Here is a 22,307-nt window from a genome sequence, read left to right on the forward strand (position 1 = left end):
GGAGGTTAAAGGGGTTGTCTCTCCAAGTTGGGAGATTGATAGTAAAGCAGTTGTAAAGTCAAAGCGGAGCACCAGGAGAGGGACTACTCGTTGAGTTTTAGAAACCTTTTGTATTCACAGTGTGTCCATTCTCTAGGTTTCCCGTACATGTTATAGCTGTAGAAATATTCCCTTCAACATGGAGAGTTGGGACCCATGGAATGGGGGCCATGCATTTTTGCTTTAAAGGGTCTGCATTTGCTCACCCAATCGCACCAATCATCTCAGTCCCAAGTGTCCAGCCTTATGCCACATCCAGCTGTCATTGTAGATAGGGTCATTCCAGGTTTCATCAGAGACCCTGAAGGAAATGTAAAGAATTTCCCTGTTTTTTGGTTTTGTTTTTGAAATTCCTTTTTATAGTGGGTTTGAGCTGATTCTCGCTGCCATGTTTATGCCAATCTAGACACACTTGATTCCCTTACAGAGACATATCAATACATAGGTTTTAAGATTCTTACTAGTCAGATCTATTCCTCTGAGGGAAATATGGGGTTTTGAGTCCCTTTCACTGAGGAAGGTGTAGGTCTTGTCTATTCCACAGTTGGTTATACAAAAGGTACCTGTGCTTATATCAAACTCTGGTTTTATGCATCACCCCACCTCTCCTTTCCCCTTAAGCAGGCATAAGAGTGTTTTCTAAATGTGAGACTCTGTTCTCTTTCCTAACTCAGTTCATGTGTAGCCATGTTTACAGGATCTTCATAAGTGATATCTTATGATAAGTTTCTTTATCTGTGTGACTTATTTCACTTAGAATCATCGTACCTGAATCCACTCACTTTGTTGCTCCGGGTCTTATGACATTGATTTCATGGCTGAGGGATATTCCATCGTACATAAATACCACAGTTTTTTGAACCATTTTTATATTTCCTGGGATATTTAAGGTGTACCCAAGTTGAGGTTCTTGTAAGCAGTGCAGCCCTAAATTTGGAGGTGGCTCTGTCTTATTGATTTTCAGTTTTCCCAGGGTATATTCCCTAGACTGGAAGTGCCCTTGGCTCTGTAGCTCTGTTGTTTACTTGTTTTAGGGAACGCAATGCACTCCTCCAGTGAGGCAGTTGGCAATTTACATCCCGCCCATCAGCATAACAAGGCTCCCTCTTCTCCAGGGCCGGTCTTGCCTTTCTGGTTTTTACACATTTTGTGGATGTCCCTTTTGACCGGTGGGAAGTGATACTTCTTTGTAGTGCAGATTTGCATTGCCCGCTTGCTTGCTTGGCCAAAAAGGGCGTATGCGTTTTCTCCTGAATATATACACGAGAAAACACATACGCCCTTTTTGGCCAAGTGCGTCATTTTCGAAGTTGTGCCCCTCTTCCTGTGCTTTAAAGGCGATTCCAACGTACATCTTGAAATCTGTTTCCTGCTATTCTGTCTCTCTTTCAAGTCCGCCTCACTGCCTTCCCTCAACAGATATTTTGGATGACAGTTTTCCTTTATTACTCTGCCAGTTTTTGAATTGCTGTGCCCCTGAGCTCCATTTTTCAACTCGTTTTTTGTGAGCTGTACGCAAGTCCAAAATTTTGGCTCAGGACCTAAACTGGTTCCCGGTGGGTGGCTGAGACTCTGGTTAATTCTTCTTCCTGCCGGGAAATAAGAGTGACATGTGCCCGTCCAAATGCCTAACAGCTACTCTCTCATTGGTTCTCCCTCTTCCCTTCCATCCTCTGCGAAATTGGCAACCTGTGCGAACCAGGAGGTTAAAGGGGTTGTCTCTCCAAGTTGGGAGATTGATAGTAAAGCAGTTGTAAAGTCAAAGCGGAGCACCAGGAGAGGGACTACTAGTTGAGTTTTAGAAAACTTTTGTATTCACAGTGTGTCCATTCTCTAGGTTTCCCGTACATGTTATAGCTGTAGTAATATTCCCTTCAACATGGAGAGTTGGGACCCATGGAATGGGGGCCATGCATTTTTGCTTTAAAGGGTCTGCATTTGCTCACCCAATCTCACCAATCCTCTCAGTCCCAAGTGTCCAGCCTTATGCCACATCCAGCTGTCATTGTAAATAAGGTCATTCCAGGTTTCATCGGAGACCCTGAAGGAAATGTAAAGAATTTCCCTTTTTTTTTGGTTTTGTTTTTGAAATTCCTTTTTATATTGGGTTTGTGCTGATTTCTCGCTGCCATGTTTATGACAGTCTAGACACACTTGATTCCCTTACAGAGACATATCAATACATAGGTTTTAAGATTCTTACTAGTCTGGTCTATTCCTCTGCGGGAAATATGTGGTTTTGAGTCCCTTTCACTGAGGAAGGCGTAGGTCTTCTCTATTCCACAGTTGGTTTTAGAAATGGTACCTGTGCTTATATCAAACTCTGGTTTTATGCATCACCCCACCTCTCCTTTCCCCTTAAGCAGGCATAAGAGTGTTTTCTAAATGTGAAACTCTGTTCTCTTTCCTAACTCAGTTCATGTGTAGCCATGTTTACAGGATCTTAATAAGTGATATCTTATGATAAGTTTCTTTTTCTGTGTGACTTATTTCACTTAGAATCATCATACCTGAATCCACTCACTTTGCTGCTCCTGGTCTTATGACATTGATTTCATGGCTGAGGGATATTCCATCGTACATAAATACCACAGTTTTTTGAACCATATTTATATTTCCTGGGATATTTAAGGTGTACCCAAGTTGAGGTTCTTGTAAGCAGTGCAGCCCTAAATTTGGGGGTGGCTCTGTCTTATTGATTTTCAGTTTTTCCAAGGTATATTCCCTAGACTGGAAGTGCCCTTGGCTCTGTAGCTCTGTTGTTTACTTGTTTTAGGGAACGCAATGCACTCCTCCAGTGGGGCAGTTGGCAATTTATATCCCACCCATCAGCATAACAAGGCTCCCAGTTCTCCAGAGCCTGTCTTGCCTTTCTGGTTTTTACTCATTTTGTGGATGTGCCTTTCACTGGTGGGAAGTGATATTTCTTTGTAGTGCAGATTTGCATTGCCCGCTTGCTTGCTTTGCGAAAAAGGGCATATGCGTTTTTTCCTGAATATATTCAGGAGAAAACGCATACGCCCTTTTCGGCCAAGTGCTTCATTGTCGAAGTTGTGCCCCTCTTCCTGTGCTTTAAAGGCTATTCCAACGTACCCCTTGAAATCTGTTTCCTGCTATTCTGTCTCGCTTTCAAGTCAACCTCGTTGCCTTCCCTCAACAGATTTTTGGACGATAGTTGTCCTTTATTACTCTGCCAGTTTGTGAATTGCTGTGCCCCTGAGCTCCATTTTTCAACTCGTTTTTTGTGAGCTGTACGCAAGTCCAAAATTTTGGTTCAGGACCTATACTGGTTCCCGGTGGGTGGCTGAGACTCTGGTTAATTCTTCTTCCTGCCGGGAAATTAGAGTGACATGTGCCCGTCCAAATGCCTATCAGCTACTCTCTCATTGGATCTCCCTTTTCCCTTCCATCCTCTGCGAAATTGGCAACCTGTGCGAACCAGGAGGTTAAATGGTTTGTCTCTCCAAGTTGGGAGATTGATAGTAAAGCAGTTGGAATGTAAAACCAGAGCACCAGGAGAGGGACTACTCATTGAGTTTTAGAAACCATTTGTATTCACATTGTGTCCATTCTCTAGGCTTCCCGTACATGTAATAGCTGTAGTAATATTCCCTTCAACATGGAGAGTTGGGACCCATGGAATGGGGGCCATGCATTTTTGCTTTAAAGGGTCTGCATTTGCTCACCCAATCTCACCATTCCTCTCAGTCCCAAGTGTCCAGCCTTATGCCACATCTATCTGTCATTGTAGATAGGGTCATTCCAGGTTTCATCAGAGACCCTGAAGGAAATGTAAAGAATTTCCCTGTTTTTTGGTTTTGTTTTTGAAATTCCTTTTTATAGTGGCTTTGAGCTGATTCTCGCTGCCATTTTTATGCCAGTCCAGACACACTTGATTCCCTTACACAGACATATCAATACATAGGTTTTAAGATTCTTACTAGTCAGATCTATTTCTCTGCGGGAAATATGGGGTTTTGAGTCCCTTTCACTGAGGAAGGTGTAGGTCTTGTCTATTCCACAGTTGGTTATACAAAAGGTACCTGTGCTTATATCAAACTCTGGTTTTATGCATCACCCCACCTCTCCTTTCCCCTTAAGCAGGCATAAGAGTGTGTTCTAAATGTGAAACTCTGTTCTCTTTCCTAACTCAGTTCATGTGTAGCCATGTTTACAGGATCTTTATAAGTGATATCTTATGATAAGTTTCTTTTTCTGTGTGTCTTATTGCACTTAGAATCATCGTACCTGAATCCACTCAATTTGCTGCTCCTGGTCTTATGACATTGATTTCATGGCTGAGGGGTATTCCATCATACATAAATACCACAGTTTTGGGAACCATTTTTATATTTCCTGGGATATTTAAGGTGTACCCAAGTTGAGGTTCTTGTAAGCAGTGCAGGCCTAAATTTGGGGGTGGCTCTGTCTTATTGATTTTCAGTTTTCCCAAGGTATATTCCCTAGACTGGAAGTGCCCTTGGATCTGTAGCTCTGTTGTTTACTTGTATTAGGGAACGCAATGCACTCCTCCAGTGAGGCAGTTGGCAATTTACATCCCGCCCATCAGCATAACAAGGCTCCCTGTTCTCCAGGGCCTGTCTTGCCTTTCTGGTTTTTACACATTTTGTGGATGTCACTTTTGACCTGTCGGAAGTGATTCTTCTGTGTAGTGCAGATTTGCATTGCCCGCTTGCTTGCTTGGCCAAAAAGGGCGTATGCGTTTTCTCCTGAATATATTCAGGAGAAAACGCATACGCCCTTTTTGGCCAAGTGTGTCATTGTCGAAGTTGTGCCCCTCTTCCTGTGCTTTAAAGGCGATTCCAACGTACCTCTTGAAATCTCTTTCCTGCTATTCTGTCTCGCTTTCAAGTCCACCTCGCTGCCTTCCCTCAACAGATTTTTGGACGATAGTTGTCCTTTATTACTATGTCAGTTTGTGAATTGCTGTGCCGCTGTGCTCCATTTTTCAACTCATTTTTTGTGAGTTGTACGCAAGTCCAAAATTTTGGTTCAGGACCTATACTGGTTTCTGGTGGGTGGCTGAGACTCTGGTCAATTCTTCTTCCTGCCGGGAAATTAGAGCGATATGTGCCCGTCCAAATGCCTAACAGCTACTCTCTCATTTGTTCTCCCTCTTCCCTTCCATCCTCTGCGAAATTGGCAACCTGTGCGAACCAGGAGGTTAAAGGGGTTGTCTCTCCAAGTTGGGAGATTGATAGTAAAGCAGTTGGAAAGTCAAAGCGGAGCACCAGGAGAGGGACTACTCGTTGAGTTTTAGAAACCTTTTCTAATCACAATGTGTCCATTCTCTAGGTTTCCCGTACATGTTATAGCTGTAGTAATATTCCCTTCCACATGGAGAGTTGGGACCCATGGAATGGGGGCCATGCATTTTTGCTTTAAAGGGTCTGCATTTGCTCACCCAATCTCACCAATCCTCTCAATCCCAAGAGCCCAGCCTTATGTCACATCCAGCTGTCATTGTAGATAGGGTCATTCCAGGTGTCATCACAGACCCTGAAGGAAATGTAAAGAATTTCCCTGTTTTTTGGTTTTGTTTTGAAATTCCTTTTTATAGTGGGTTTGAGCTGATTCTCGCTGCCATGTTTATGCCAGTCTAGACACACATGATTCCCTTACAGAGACGTATCAATACATAGGTTTTAAGATTTTTACTAGTCAGATCTATTCCTCTGCGGGACATATGGGGTTTTGAGTTCCTTTCACTGAGAAAGGTGTAGGTCTTGGCTATTCCACAGTTGGTTTAAGAAATGGTACCTGTACTTATATCAAACTCTGGTTTTATTCATCACCCCTCCTCTCTTTTCCCCTTAAGCAGGCATAAGAGTGTTTCCTAAATGTGAGACTCTGTTCTCTTTCCAAACTCTGTTCATGTGAAGCCATGTTTACAGGATCTTCATAAGTGATATATTATGATAAGATTCTTTTTCTGTGTGACTTATTTCACTTAGAATCATCGAACCTGAATCCACTCTCCTTGCTGCTCCTGGTCTTATGACATTGATTTCATGGCTGAGGGATATTCCATCGTACATAAATACCACAGTTTTTGGAACCATTTTTATATTTCCTGGGATATTTAAGGTGTACCCAAGTTGAGGTTCTTGTAAGCAGTGCAGCCCTAAATTTGGGGGTGGCTCTGTCTTATTGATTTTCAGTTTTCGCAAGGTATATTCCCTAGAGTGGAAGTGCCCTTGGCTCTGTAGCTCTGTTGTTTACTTGTTTTAGGGAACGCAATGAACTCCTCCAGTGAGGCAGTTGGCAATTTACATCCCGCCCATCAGCATAACAAGGCTCCCTGTTCTCCAGGGCCTGTCTTGCCTTTCTTGTTTTTACACATTTTGTGGATGTCCCTTTTGACTGGTGGGAAGTGATACTTCTTTGTAGTGCAGATTTGCATTGCCCGCTTGCTTGCTTGGCCAAAAAGGGAGTATGCATTTTCTCCTGAATATATTCAGGAGAAAACGCATACGCCCTTTTTGGCCAAGTGCGTCATTGTCGAAGTTGTGCCCCTCTTCCTGTGCTTTAAAGGCGATTCCAACGTACCACTTGACATCTGTTTCCTGCTCTTCTACGTCGCTTTCAAGTCTGCCTCGTTGCCTTCCCTCAACAGATTTTTGGACGATAGTTGTCCTTTATTACTCTGCCTGTTTGTGAATTGCTGTGCCCGTGAGCTCCATTTTTCAACTCGTTTTTTGTGAGCTGAACGCAAGTCCAAAATTTTGGTTCAGGACCTTTACTGGTTCCCGGTGGGTGGCTGAGACACTGGTTAATTCTTCTTCCTGCCAGGAAATTAGAGTGACATGTGCCCGTCCAAATGCCTAACAGCTACTCTCTCATTGGTTCTCCCTCTTCCCTTCCATCCTCTGCCAAATTGGCAACCTGTGCGAACCAGGAGGTTAAAGGAGTTGTCTCTCAAAGTTGGGAGATTGATAGTAAAGCAGTTGGAAAGTCAAACCTGAGCACCAGGAGAGGGACTACTCGTTGAGTTTTAGAAACCTTTTGTATTCACAGTGTGTCCATTCTCTAGGTTTCCCGTACATGTTATAGCTGTAGTAATATTCCCTTCAACATGGAGAGTTGGGACCCATGGAATGGGGGCCATGCATTTTTGCTATAAAAGGTCTGCATTTTCTCACCCAAACTCACCAATCCTCTCAGTCCCAGGTGTCCAGCCTTATGCCACATCCAGCTGTCATTGTAGATAGGGTCATTCCATGTTTCATCAGAGACCCTGAAGGAAATGTAAAGAATTTCCCTGTTTTTTGGTTTTCTTTTTGAAATTCCTTTTTATAGTGGGTTTGAGCTGATTCTCGCTGCCATGTTTATGCCAGTCTAGACACACTTGATTCCCTTACAGTGACATATCAATACATAGGTTTTAAGATTCTTACTAGTCAGATCTATTCCTCTGCAGTAAATATGGGGTTTTGAATCCCTTTCACTGAGGAAGGTGTAGGTCTTGTCTATTCCAAAGTTGGTTTTAGAAATGGTACCTGTGCTTATATCAAACTCTGGATTTATGCATCACCCCACCTCTCCTTTCCCCTTAAGCAGGCATAAGAGTGTTTTCTAAATGTGAGACTCTGTTCTCTTTCCTAACTCAGTTCATGTGTAACCATGTTTACAGGATCTTCATAAGTGATATCTTATGATAAGTTTCTTTTTCTGTGTGACTTATTTCACTTAGAATCATCGTACCTGAATCCACTCACTTTGCTGCTCCTGGTCTTATGACATTGATTTCATGGCTGAGGGATATTCCCTCGTACATAAATACCACAGTTTTTTGAACCATTTTTATATTTCCTGGGATATTTAAGGTGTACCCAAGTTGAGGTTCTTGTAATCAGTGCAGCCCAAAATTTGGGGGTGGCTCTGTCTTATTGATTTTCATTTTTCCCAAGGTATATTCCCTAGACTGGAAGTGCCCTTGGCTCTGTAGCTCTGTTGTTTACTTGTTTTAGGGAACACATTGCACTCCTCCAGTGAGGCAGTTGGCAATTTACATTCTGCCCATCAGCATAAAAAGGCTCCCTGTTCTCCAGGGCCTGTCTTGCCTTTCTGGTTTTTACACATTTGTGGATGCCCCTTTTGACCGGTGGGAAGTGACACTTCTTTGTAGTGCAGAATTGCATTGCCCGCTTGCTTGCTTGGCCAAAAAGGGCGTATGCGTTTTCTCCTGAATATATTCAGGAGAAAACGCATACGCCCTTTTTGACCAAGTGCGTCATTGTCGATGTTGTATCCGTCTTCCTGTGCTTTAAAGGCGATTCCAAATTACCTCTTGAAATCTGTTTCCTGCTATTCTGCTTCGCTTTCAAGTCCGCCTCGATGCCTTCCCTCAACAGATTTTTGGACGATAGTTGTCCTTTATTACTCTGCCAGTTTGTGAATTGCTGTGCCCCTGAGCTCCAGTTTTCAACTAGTATTTGTGAGCTGTACGGAAGTCCAAAATTTTGGTTCAGGACCTATACTGTTTCCCGTTGTGTGGCTGAGACTTTGGTTAATTTTTCTTCCTGCCGGGAAATTAGAGTGGCATGTGCCCGTCCAAATGCCTAACAGCTACTCTCTCATTGGTTCTCCCTCTTCCATTCCATCCTCTGCCAAATTGGCAACCTGTGCAAACCAGGAGCTTAAAGGGTCTGTCTCTCCAAGTTGGGAGATTGATAGAAAAGCAGTTGGAAAGTCAAACCGGAGCACAAGGAGAGGGACTATTCGTTGAGTTTTAGAAACCTATTGTATTCACAGTGTGTCCATTCTCTAGGTTTCCCATACATGTTATAGCTGTAGTAATATTCCCTTCAACATGGAGAGTTGGGACCCATGGAATGGGGGCCATGCACTTTTGCTTTAAAGGGTCTGCATTTCCTCACCCAATCGCAACAATCCTCTCAGTCCCAAGTGTCCAGCCTTATACCACATCCAGCTGTCATTGTAGATAGGGTTATTCCAGGTTTCATCAGAGACCCTGAAGGAATTGTAAAGAATTTCCCTGTTTTTTGGTTTTGTTTTTGAAATTCGTTTTTATAGTGGGTTTGAGCTGATTCTTGCTGCCATGTTTATGCCAGTCTAGACACACTTGATTCCCTTATGGAGACATATCAATACATAGGTTTTAAGTTTCTTACTAGTCAGATCTATTACTCTGCGCGAAATATGGGGTTTTGAGTCCCTTACACTGAGGAAGGTGTACGTCTTGTCTATTCCACAGTTGGTTTTACAAACGGTACCTGTGCTTATATCAAACTCTGGTTTTATGCATCACCCCACCTCTCTTCCCCCCTTAAGCAGGCATAACAGTGTTTTCTAAATGTGAGACTCTGTTCTCTTTCTTAACTCATTTCATGTGTAGCTATGTTTACAGGATCTTCATAAGTGATATCTTATGATAAGTTTCTTTTTCTGTGTGACTTCACTTAGAATCATCGTACCTGAATCCACTCACTTTGCTGCTCCTGGTCTTATGACATTGATTTCATGGCTGAGGGATATTCCATCGTACATAAGTACCACAATTTTTTGAACCATATTGATATTTCCTGGGATATTTAAGTTGGACCCAAGTTGAGGTTCTTGTAAGCAGTGCAGCCCTAAATTTGGGGGTGGCTCTGTCTTATTGATTTTCAGTTTTCCCAAGGTATATTCCCTAGACTGGAAGTGCCCTTGGCTCTGTAGCTCTGTTGTTTACTTGTTTTAGGGAACACAATGCACTCCTCCTGTGAGGCAGTTGGCAATTTACATCCCGCCCATCAGCATAACAAGGCTCCCTGTTCTCCAGGGCCTGTCTTGCCTTTCTGGTTTTTACACATTTTGTGGATGTCCCTTTTGACCGGTGGGAAGTGATACTTCTTTGTAGTGCAGATTTGCATTGCCCACTTGCTTGCTTGGCCAAAAAGGTCGTATGCGTTTTCTCCTGAATATATTCAGGGGAAAACACATACACCCTTTTTGGCCAAGTGCGTCATTGTCGATGTTGTGCCCCTCTTCCTGTGCTTTAAAGGCGATTCCAACGTACCTCTTGAAATCTGTTTCCTGCTATTCTGCCTCGTTTTCAAGTCCGCCTCGTTGCCTTCCCTCAACAGATTTTTGGATGATAGTTGTCCTTTATTACTCTGCCAGTTTGTGAATTGCAGTGCTGGTGAGCTCCATTATTCAACTCGTTTTTTGTGAGCTGTACGCAAGACAAAAATTTTGGTTCAGGATCTATACTGGTTCCCAGTGGGTTTCTGAGACTTTGGTTAATTCTTCTTCCTGCCAGGAAATTAGAGTGACATGTGCCCGTCCAAATGCCTAACAGCTACTCTCTCATTGGTTCTCCAACTTCCCTTCCATACTCTGCCAAACTGGCAACCTGTGCGAACCAGGAGGTTAAAGGAGTTGTCTCTCAAAGTTGGGAGATTGATAGTAAAGCAGTTGGAAAGTCAAACCTGAGCACCAGGAGAGGGACTACTCGTTGAGTCTTAGAAACCTTTTGTATTCACAGTGTGTCCATTCTCTAGGTTTCCCATACATGTTATAGCTGTAGTAATATTCCCTTCAACATGGAGAGTTGGGACCCATGGAATGGGGGCCATGCATTTTTGCTTTAAAGGGTCTGCATTTGCTCACCCAATCTCACCAGTCCTCTCAGTCCCTGGTGTCCAGCCTTATGCCACATCCAGCTGTCATTGTAGATAGGGTCATTCCAGGTTTCATCAGAGACCCTGAAGGAAATGTAAAGAACTTCCCTGTTTTTTGGTTTTGTTTTTGAAATTCATTTTTATAGTGGGTTTGAGCTGATTCTCGCTGCCATCTTTATGCCAGTCTAGACACACTTGATTCCCTTACAGAGACATATCAATACATAGGTTTTAACATTCTTACTAGTCAGATCTATTCCTCTGCGGGAAATATGGGGTTTTGAGTCCCTTTCACTGAGGAAGGTGTACGTCTTGTCTATTCCACAGTTGGTTTTAGAAATGGTACCTGTGCTTATATCAAACTCTGGATTTATGCATCACCCCACCTCTCCTTTCCCCTTAAGGAGGCATAAGAGTGTTTTCTAAATGTGAGACTCTGTTCTCTTTCCTAATTCAGTTCATGTGTAGCCATGTTTACAGGATCTTCATAAGTGATATCTTATGATAAGTTTCTTTTTCTGTGTGACTTATTGCACTTAGAATCATCGTACCTGAATCCACTCACTTTGCTGCTCCTGGTCTTATGACATTGATTTCATGGCTGAGGGATATTCCATCGTACATAAATACCACAGTTTTTTGAACCATTTTTATATTTCCTGAGATATTTAAGGTGTACCCAAGTTGAGGTTCTTGTAAGCAGTGCAGCCCTAAATTTGGGGGTGGCTCTGTCTTATTGATTTTCAGTTTTCCCAAGGTATATTACCTAGACTGGAAGTGCCCTTGGCTCTGTAGCTCTGTTGTTTACTTGTTTTAGGGAACACAGTGCACTCCTCCAGTGAGGCAGTTGGCAATTTACATCCCGCCCATCAGCATAACAAGGCTCCCTGTTCTCCAGGGCCTGTCTTGCCTTTCTGGTTTTTACATATTTTGTGGCTGACCCTTTTGACCGGTGGGAAGTGATACTTCTTTGTAGTGCAGATTTGCATTGCCCACTTGCTTGCTTGGCCAAAAAGGTCGTATGCGTTTTCTCCTGAATATATTCAGGGGAAAACACATACACCCTTTTTGGCCAAGTGCGTCATTGTCGATGTTGTGCCCCTCTTCCTGTGCTTTAAAGGGGATTCCAACGTACCTCTTGAAATCTGTTTCCTGCTATTCTGCCTCGCTTTCAAGTCCACCTCGATGCCTTCCCTCAACAGATTTTTGGACGATAGTTGTCCTTTATTACTCTGCCAATTTGTGAATTGCTGTGCCCCTGAGCTCCAGTTTTCAACTAGTATTTGTGAGCTGTACGCAAGTCCAAAATTTTGGTTCAGGACCTATACTGTTTCCCGTTGGGTGGCTGAGACTTTCGTTAATTTTTCTTCCTGCCGGGAAATTAGAGTGGCATGTGCCCGTCCAAATGCCTAACAGCTACTCTCTCATTGGTTCTCCCTCTTCCATTCCATCCTCTGCCAAATTGGCAACCTGTGCAAACCAGGAGCTTAAAGGGTCTGTCTCTCCAAGTTGGGAGATTGATAGAAAAGCAGTTGGAAAGTCAAACCGGAGCACAAGGAGAGGGACTATTCGTTGAGTTTTAGAAACCTATTGTATTCACAGTGTGTCCATTCTCTAGGTTTCCCATACATGTTATAGCTGTAGTAATATTCCCTTCAACATGGAGAGTTGGGACCCATGGAATGGGGGCCATGCACTTTTGCTTTAAAGGGTCTGCATTTGCTCACCCAATCGCAACAATCCTCTCAGTCCCAAGTGTCCAGCCTTATACCACATCCAGCTGTCATTGTAGATAGGGTTATTCCAGGTTTCATCAGAGACCCTGAAGGAATTGGAAAGAATTTCCCTGTTCTTTGGTTTTGTTTTTGAAATTCGTTTTTATAGTGGGTTTGAGCTGATTCTTGCTGCCATGTTTATGCCAGTCTAGACACACTTGATTCCCTTATGGAGACATATCAATACATAGGTTTTAAGTTTCTTATTAGTCAGATCTATTACTCTGCGCGAAATATGGGGTTTTGAGTCCCTTACACTGAGGAAGGTGTACGTCTTGTCTATTTCACAGTTGGTTTTACAAACGGTACCTGTGCTTATATCAAACTCTGGTTTTATGCATCACCCCACCTCTCTTCCCCCCTTAAGCAGGCATAACAGTGTTTTCTAAATGTGAGACTCTGTTCTCTTTCTTAACTCATTTCATGTGTAGCTATGTTTACAGGATCTTCATAAGTGATATCTTATGATAAGTTTCTTTTTCTGTGTGACTTCACTTAGAATCATCGTACCTGAAACCACTCACTTTGCTGCTCCTGGTCTTATGACATTGATTTCATGGCTGAGGGATATTCCATCGTACATAAGTACCACAATTTTTTGAACCATATTGATATTTCCTGGGATATTTCAGTTGTACCCAAGTTGAGGTTCTTGTAAGCAGTGCAGCCCTAAATTTGGGGGTGGCTCTGTCTTATTGATTTTCAGTTTTCCCAAGGTATATTACCTAGACTGGAAGTGCCCTTGGCTCTGTAGCTCTGTTGTTTACTTGTTTTAGGGAACACAGTGCACTCCTCCAGTGAGGCAGTTGGCAATTTACATCCCGCCCATCAGCATAACAAGGCTCCCTGTTCTCCAGGGCCTGTCTTGCCTTTCTGGTTTTTACATATTTTGTGGCTGACCCTTTTGACCGGTGGGAAGTGATACTTCTTTGTAGTGCAGATTTGCATTGCCCGCTTGCTTGCTTGGCCAAAAAGGTCATATGCGTTTTCTCCTGAATATATTCAGGGGAAAACACATACACCCTTTTTGGCCAAGGGCGTCATTGTCGATTTTGTGCCCCTCTTCCTGTGATTTAAAGGCGATTCCAACGTACCTCTTGAAATCTGTTTCCTGCTATTCTGCCTCGTTTTCAAGTCCGCCTCGTTGCCTTCCCTCATCAGATTTTTGGATGATAGTTGTCCTTTATTACTCTGCCAGTTTGTGAATTGCTGTGCTGGTGAGCTCCATTTTTCAACTCGTTTTTTGTGAGCTGTACGCAAGTCAAAAATTTTGGTTCAGGATCTCTACTGGTTACCGGTGGGTTTCTGAGACTTTGGTTAATTCTTCTTCCTGCCAGGAAATTAGAGTGTCATGTGCCCGTCCAAATGCCTAACAGCTACTCTCTCATTGGTTCTCCCTCTTCCCTTCCATCCTCTGCCAAATTGGCAACCTGTGCGAACCAGGAGGTTAAAGGAGTTGTCTCTCAAAGTTGGGAGATTGATAGTAAAGCAGTTGGAAAGTCAAACCTGAGCACCAGGAGAGGGACTACTCGTTGAGTTTTAGAAACCTTTTGTATTCACAGTGTGTCCATTCTCTAGGTTTCCCGTACATGTTATAGCTGTAGTAATATTCCCTTCAACATGGAGAGTTGGGACCCATGGAATGGGGGCCATGCATTTTTGCTATAAAAGGTCTGCATTTTCTCACCCAAACTCACCAATCCTCTCAGTCCCAGGTGTCCAGCCTTATGCCACATCCAGCTGTCATTGTAGATAGGGTCATTCCATGTTTCATCAGAGACCCTGAAGGAAATGTAAAGAATTTCCCTGTTTTTTGGTTTTCTTTTTGAAATTCCTTTTTATAGTGGGTTTGAGCTGATTCTCGCTGCCTTGTTTATGCCAGTCTAGACACACTTGATTCCCTTACAGTGACATATCAATACATAGGTTTCAAGATTCTTACTAGTCAGATCTATTCCTCTGCAGGAAATATGGGGTTTTGAGTCCCTTTCACTGAGGAAGGTGTAGGTCTTGTCTATTCCAAAGTTGGTTTTAGAAATGGTACCTGTGCTTATATCAAACTCTGGATTTATGCATCACCCCACCTCTCCTTTCCCCTTAAGCAGGCATAAGAGTGTTTTCTAAATGTGAGACTCTGTTCTCTTTCCTAACTCAGTTCATGTGTAGCCATGTTTACAGGATCTTCATAAGTGATATCTTATGATAAGTTTCTTTTTCTGTGTGACTTATTTCACTTAGAATCCTCGTACCTGAATCCACTCACTTTGCTGCTCCTGGTCTTATGACATTGATTTCATGGCTGAGGGATATTCCATCGTACATAAATACCACAGTTTTTTGAACCATTTTTATATTTCCTGGGATATTTAAGGTGTACCCAAGTTGAGGTTCTTGTAAGCAGTGCAGCCCTAAATTTGGGGGTGGCTCTGTCTTATTGATTTTCAGTTTTCCCAAGGTATATTCCCTAGACTGGAAGTGCCCTTGGCTCTGTAGCTCTGTTGTTTCCTTGTTTTAGGGAACGCAAAGCACTCCTCCAGTGAGGCAGTTGGCAATTTACATACCGCCCATCAGCATAACAAGGCTCCCTCTTCTCCAGGGCCTGTCTTGCCTTTCTGGTTTTTACACATTTGTGGATGCCCCTTTTGACCGGTGGGAAGTGACACTTCTTTGTAGTGCAGAATTGCATTGCCCGCTTGCTTGCTTGGCCAAAAAGGGCGTATGCGTTTTCTCCTGAATATATTCAGGAGAAAACGCATACGCCCTTTTTGGCCAAGTGCGTCATTGTCGATGTTGTATCCGTCTTCCTGTGCTTTAAAGGCGATTCCAAATTACCTCTTGAAATATGTTTCCTGCTATTCTGCCTCGCTTTCAAGTCCGCCTCGATGCCTTCCCTCAACAGATTTTTGGACGATAGTTGTCCTTTATTACTCTGCCAGTTTGTGAATTGCTGTGCCCCTGAGCTCCAGTTTTCAACTAGTATTTGTGAGCTGTACGCAAGTCCAAAATTTTGGTTCAGGACCTATACTGTTTCCCGTTGGGTGGCTGAGACTTTGGTTAATTTTTCTTCCTGCCGGGAAATTAGAGTGGCATGTGCCCGTCCAAATGCCTAACAGCTACTCTCTCATTGGTTCTCCCTCTTCCATTCCATCCTCTGCCAAATTGGCAACCTGTGCAAACCAGGAGCTTAAAGGGTCTGTCTCTCCAAGTTGGGAGATTGATAGAAAAGCAGTTGGAAAGTCAAACCGGAGCACAAGGAGAGGGACTATTCGTTGAGTTTTAGAAACCTATTGTATTCACAGTGTGTCCATTCTCTAGGTTTCCCATACATGTTATAGCTGTAGTAATATTCCCTTCAACATGGAGAGTTGGGACCCATGGAATGGGGGCCATGCACTTTTGCTTTAAAGGGTCTGCATTTGCTCACCCAATCGCAACAATCCTCTCAGTCCCAAGTGTCCAGCCTTATACCACATCCAGCTGTCATTGTAGATAGGGTTATTCCAGGTTTCATCAGAGACCCTGAAGGAATTGTAAAGAATTTCCCTGTTCTTTGGTTTTGTTTTTGAAATTCGTTTTTATAGTGGGTTTGAGCTGATTCTTGCTGCCATGTTTATGCCAGTCTAGACACACTTGATTCCCTTATGGAGACATATCAATACATAGGTTTTAAGTTTCTTACTAGTCAGATCTATTACTCTGCGCGAAATATGGGGTTTTGAGTCCCTTACACTGAGGAAGGTGTACGTCTTGTCTATTCCACAGTTGGTTTTACAAACGGTACCTGTGCTTATATCAAACTCTGGTTTTATGCATCACCCCACCTCTCTTCCCGCCTTAAGCAGGCATAACAGTGTTTTCTAAATGTGAGACTCTGTTCTCTTTCTTAACTCATTTCATGTGTAGCTATGTTTACAGGATCTTCATAAGTGATATCTTATGATAAGTTTCTTTTTCTGTGTGACTTCACTTAGAATCATCGTACCTGAATCCACTCACTTTGCTGCTCCTGGTCTTATGACATTGATTTCATGGCTGAGGGATATTCCATCATACATAAGTACCACAATTTTTTGAACCATATTGATATTTCCTGGGATATTTCAGTTGTACCCAAGTTGAGGTTCTTGTAAGCAGTGCAGCCCTAAATTTGGGGGTGGCTCTGTCTTATTGATTTTCAGTTTTCCCAAGGTATATTACCTAGACTGGAAGTGCCCTTGGCTCTGTAGCTCTGTTGTTTACTTGTTTTAGGGAACACAGTGCACTCCTCCAGTGAGGCAGTTGGCAATTTACATCCCGCCCATCAGCATAACAAGGCTCCCTGTTCTCCAGGGCCTGTCTTGCCTTTCTGGTTTTTACATATTTTGTGGCTGACCCTTTTGACCGGTGGGAAGTGATACTTCTTTGTAGTGCAGATTTGCATTGCCCGCTTGCTTGCTTGGCCAAAAAGGTCGTATGCATTTTCTCCTGAATATATTCAGGGGAAAACACATACACCCTTTTTGGCCAAGTGCGTCATTGTCGATGTTGTGCCCCTCTTCCTGTGATTTAAAGGCGATTCCAACGTACCTCTTGAAATCTGTTTCCTGCTATTCTGCCTCGTTTTCAAGTCCGCCTCGTTGCCTTCCCTCATCAGATTTTTGGATGATAGTTGTCCTTTATTACTCTGCCAGTTTGTGAATTGCTGTGCTGGTGAGCTCCATTTTTCAACTCGTTTTTTGTGAGCTGTACGCAAGTCAAAAATTTTGGTTCAGGATCTCTACTGGTTACCGGTGGGTTTCTGAGACTTTGGTTAATTCTTCTTCCTGCCAGGAAATTAGAGTGACATGTGCCCGTCCAAATGCCTAACAGCTACTCTCTCATTGGTTCTCCCTCTTCCCTTCCATCCTCTGCCAAATTGGCAACCTGTGCGAACCAGGAGGTTAAAGGAGTTGTCTCTCAAAGTTGGGAGATTGATAGTAAAGCAGTTGGAAAGTCAAACCTGAGCACCAGGAGAGGGACTACTCGTTGAGTTTTAGAAACCTTTTGTATTCACAGTGTGTCCATTCTCTAGGTTTCCCGTACATGTTATAGCTGTAGTAATATTCCCTTCAACATGGAGAGTTGGGACCCATGGAATGGGGGCCATGCATTTTTGCTATAAAAGGTCTGCATTTTCTCACCCAAACTCACCAATCCTCTCAGTCCCAGGTGTCCAGCCTTATGCCACATCCAGCTGTCATTGTAGATAGGGTCATTCCATGTTTCATCAGAGACCCTGAAGGAAATGTAAAGAATTTCCCTGTTTTTTGGTTTTCTTTTTGAAATTCCTTTTTATAGTGGGTTTGAGCTGATTCTCGCTGCCTTGTTTATGCCAGTCTAGACACACTTGATTCCCTTACAGTGACATATCAATACATAGGTTTTAAGATTCTTACTAGTCAGATCTATTCCTCTGCAGGAAATATGGGGTTTTGAGTCCCTTTCACTGAGGAAGGTGTAGGTCTTGTCTATTCCAAAGTTGGTTTTAGAAATGGTACCTGTGCTTATATCAAACTCTGGATTTATGCATCACCCCACCTCTCCTTTCCCCTTAAGCAGGCATAAGAGTGTTTTCTAAATGTGAGACTCTGTTCTCTTTCCTAACTCAGTTCATGTGTAGCCATGTTTACAGGATCTTCATAAGTGATATCTTATGATAAGTTTCTTTTTCTGTGTGACTTATTTCACTTAGAATCATCGTACCTGAATCCACTCACTTTGCTGCTCCTGGTCTTATGACATTGATTTCATGGCTGAGGGATATTCCATCGTACATAAATACCACAGTTTTTTGAACCATTTTTATATTTCCTGGGATATTTAAGGTGTACCCAAGTTGAGGTTCTTGTAAGCAGTGCAGCCCTAAATTTGGGGGTGGCTCTGTCTTATTGATTTTCAGTTTTCCCAAGGTATATTCCCTAGACTGGAAGTGCCCTTGGCTCTGTAGCTCTGTTGTTTCCTTGTTTTAGGGAACGCAAAGCACTCCTCCAGTGAGGCAGTTGGCAATTTACATACCGCCCATCAGCATAACAAGGCTCCCTCTTCTCCAGGGCCTGTCTTGCCTTTCTGGTTTTTACACATTTGTGGATGCCCCTTTTGACCGGTGGGAAGTGACACTTCTTTGTAGTGCAGAATTGCATTGCCCGCTTGCTTGCTTGGCCAAAAAGGGCGTATGCGTTTTCTCCTGAATATATTCAGGAGAAAACGCATACGCCCTTTTTGGCCAAGTGCGTCATTGTTGATGTTGTATCCGTCTTCCTGTGCTTTAAAGGCGATTCCAAATTACCTCTTGAAATCTGTTTCCTGCTATTCTGCCTCGCTTTCAAGTCCGCCTCGATGCCTTCCCTCAACAGATTTTTGGACGATAGTTGTCCTTTATTACTCTGCCAGTTTGTGAATTGCTGTGCCCCTGAGCTCCAGTTTTCAACTAGTATTTGTGAGCTGTACGCAAGTCCAAAATTTTGGTTCAGGACCTATACTGTTTCCCGTTGGGTGGCTGAGACTTTGGTTAATTTTTCTTCCTGCCGGGAAATTAGAGTGGCATGTGCCCGTCCAAATGCCTAACAGCTACTCTCTCATTGGTTCTCCCTCTTCCATTCCATCCTCTGCCAAATTGGCAACCTGTGCAAACCAGGAGCTTAAAGGGTCTGTCTCTCCAAGTTGGGAGATTGATAGAAAAGCAGTTGGAAAGTCAAACCGGAGCACAAGGAGAGGGACTATTCGTTGAGTTTTAGAAACCTATTGTATTCACAGTGTGTCCATTCTCTAGGTTTCCCATACATGTTATAGCTGTAGTAATATTCCCTTCAACATGGAGAGTTGGGACCCATGGAATGGGGGCCATGCACTTTTGCTTTAAAGGGTCTGCATTTGCTCACCCAATCGCAACAATCCTCTCAGTCCCAAGTGTCCAGCCTTATACCACATCCAGCTGTCATTGTAGATAGGGTTATTCCAGGTTTCATCAGAGACCCTGAAGGAATTGTAAAGAATTTCCCTGTTTTTTGGTTTTGTTTTTGAAATTCGTTTTTATAGTGGGTTTGAGCTGATTCTTGCTGCCATGTTTATGCCAGTCTAGACACACTTGATTCCCTTATGGAGACATATCAATACATAGGTTTTAAGTTTCTTACTAGTCAGATCTATTACTCTGCGCGAAATATGGGGTTTTGAGTCCCTTACACTGAGGAAGGTGTACGTCTTGTCTATTCCACAGTTGGTTTTACAAACGGTACCTGTGCTTATATCAAACTCTGGATTTATGCATCACCCCACCTCTCCTTTCCCCTTAAGCAGGCATAAGAGTGTTTTCTAAATGTGAGACTCTGTTCTCTTTCCTAACTCAGTTCATGTGTAGCCATGTTTACAGGATCTTCATAAGTGATATCTTATGATAAGTTTCTTTTTCTGTGTGACTTATTTCACTTAGAATCATCGTACCTGAATCCACTCACTTTGCTGCTCCTGGTCTTATGACATTGATTTCATGGCTGAGGGATATTCCATCATACATAAGTACCACAATTTTTTGAACCATATTGATATTTCCTGGGATATTTCAGTTGTACCCAAGTTGAGGTTCTTGTAAGCAGTGCAGCCCTAAATTTGGGGGTGGCTCTGTCTTATTGATTTTCAGTTTTCCCAAGGTATATTACCTAGACTGGAAGTGCCCTTGGCTCTGTAGCTCTGTTGTTTACTTGTTTTAGGGAACACAGTGCACTCCTCCAGTGAGGCAGTTGGCAATTTACATCCCGCCCATCAGCATAACAAGGCTCCCTGTTCTCCAGGGCCTGTCTTGCCTTTCTGGTTTTTACATATTTTGTGGCTGACCCTTTTGACCGGTGGGAAGTGATACTTCTTTGTAGTGCAGATTTGCATTGCCCGCTTGCTTGCTTGGCCAAAAAGGTCGTATGCATTTTCTCCTGAATATATTCAGGGGAAAACACATACACCCTTTTTGGCCAAGTGCGTCATTGTCGATGTTGTGCCCCTCTTCCTGTGATTTAAAGGCGATTCCAACGTACCTCTTGAAATCTGTTTCCTGCTATTCTGCCTCGTTTTCAAGTCCGCCTCGTTGCCTTCCCTCATCAGATTTTTGGATGATAGTTGTCCTTTATTACTCTGCCAGTTTGTGAATTGCTGTGCTGGTGAGCTCCATTTTTCAACTCGTTTTTTGTGAGCTGTACGCAAGTCAAAAATTTTGGTTCAGGATCTCTACTGGTTCCCGGTGTGTTTCTGAGACTTTGGTTAATTCTTCTTCCTGCCAGGAAATTAGAGTGACATGTGCCCGTCCAAATGCCTAACAGCTACTCTCTCATTGGTTCTCCCTCTTCCCTTCCATCCTCTGCCAAATTGGCAACCTGTGCGAACCAGGAGGTTAAAGGAGTTGTCTCTCAAAGTTGGGAGATTGATAGTAAAGCAGTTGGAAAGTCAAACCTGAGCACCAGGAGAGGGACTACTCGTTGAGTTTTAGAAACCTTTTGTATTCACAGTGTGTCCATTCTCTAGGTTTCCCGTACATGTTATAGCTGTAGTAATATTCCCTTCAACATGGAGAGTTGGGACCCATGGAATGGGGGCCATGCATTTTTGCTATAAAAGGTCTGCATTTTCTCACCCAAACTCACCAATCCTCTCAGTCCCAGGTGTCCAGCCTTATGCCACATCCAGCTGTCATTGTAGATAGGGTCATTCCATGTTTCATCAGAGACCCTGAAGGAAATGTAAAGAATTTCCCTGTTTTTTGGTTTTCTTTTTGAAATTCCTTTTTATAGTGGGTTTGAGCTGATTCTCGCTGCCTTGTTTATGCCAGTCTAGACACACTTGATTCCCTTACAGTGACATATCAATACATAGGTTTTAAGATTCTTACTAGTCAGATCTATTCCTCTGCAGGAAATATGGGGTTTTGAGTCCCTTTCACTGAGGAAGGTGTAGGTCTTGTCTATTCCAAAGTTGGTTTTAGAAATGGTACCTGTGCTTATATCAAACTCTGGATTTATGCATCACCCCACCTCTCCTTTCCCCTTAAGCAGGCATAAGAGTGTTTTCTAAATGTGAGACTCTGTTCTCTTTCCTAACTCAGTTCATGTGTAGCCATGTTTACAGGATCTTCATAAGTGATATCTTATGATAAGTTTCTTTTTCTGTGTGACTTATTTCACTTAGAATCATCGTACCTGAATCCACTCACTTTGCTGCTCCTGGTCTTATGACATTGATTTCATGGCTGAGGGATATTCCATCGTACATAAATACCACAGTTTTTTGAACCATTTTTATATTTCCTGGGATATTTAAGGTGTACCCAAGTTGAGGTTCTTGTAAGCAGTGCAGCCCTAAATTTGGGGGTGGCTCTGTCTTATTGATTTTCAGTTTTCCCAAGGTATATTCCCTAGACTGGAAGTGCCCTTGGCTCTGTAGCTCTGTTGTTTCCTTGTTTTAGGGAACGCAAAGCACTCCTCCAGTGAGGCAGTTGGCAATTTACATACCGCCCATCAGCATAACAAGGCTCCCTCTTCTCCAGGGCCTGTCTTGCCTTTCTGGTTTTTACACATTTGTGGATGCCCCTTTTGACCGGTGGGAAGTGACACTTCTTTGTAGTGCAGAATTGCATTGCCCGCTTGCTTGCTTGGCCAAAAAGGGCGTATGCGTTTTCTCCTGAATATATTCAGGAGAAAACGCATACGCCCTTTTTGGCCAAGTGCGTCATTGTCGATGTTGTATCCGTCTTCCTGTGCTTTAAAGGCGATTCCAAATTACCTCTTGAAATCTGTTTCCTGCTATTCTGCCTCGCTTTCAAGTCCGCCTCGATGCCTTCCCTCAACAG

Source organism: Mesoplodon bidens, assembly GCF_964165515.1.
Source record: "Mesoplodon bidens genome assembly, contig: HAP1_SCAFFOLD_33, whole genome shotgun sequence".
In the NCBI taxonomy this organism is placed as follows: domain Eukaryota; kingdom Metazoa; phylum Chordata; class Mammalia; order Artiodactyla; family Ziphiidae; genus Mesoplodon; species Mesoplodon bidens.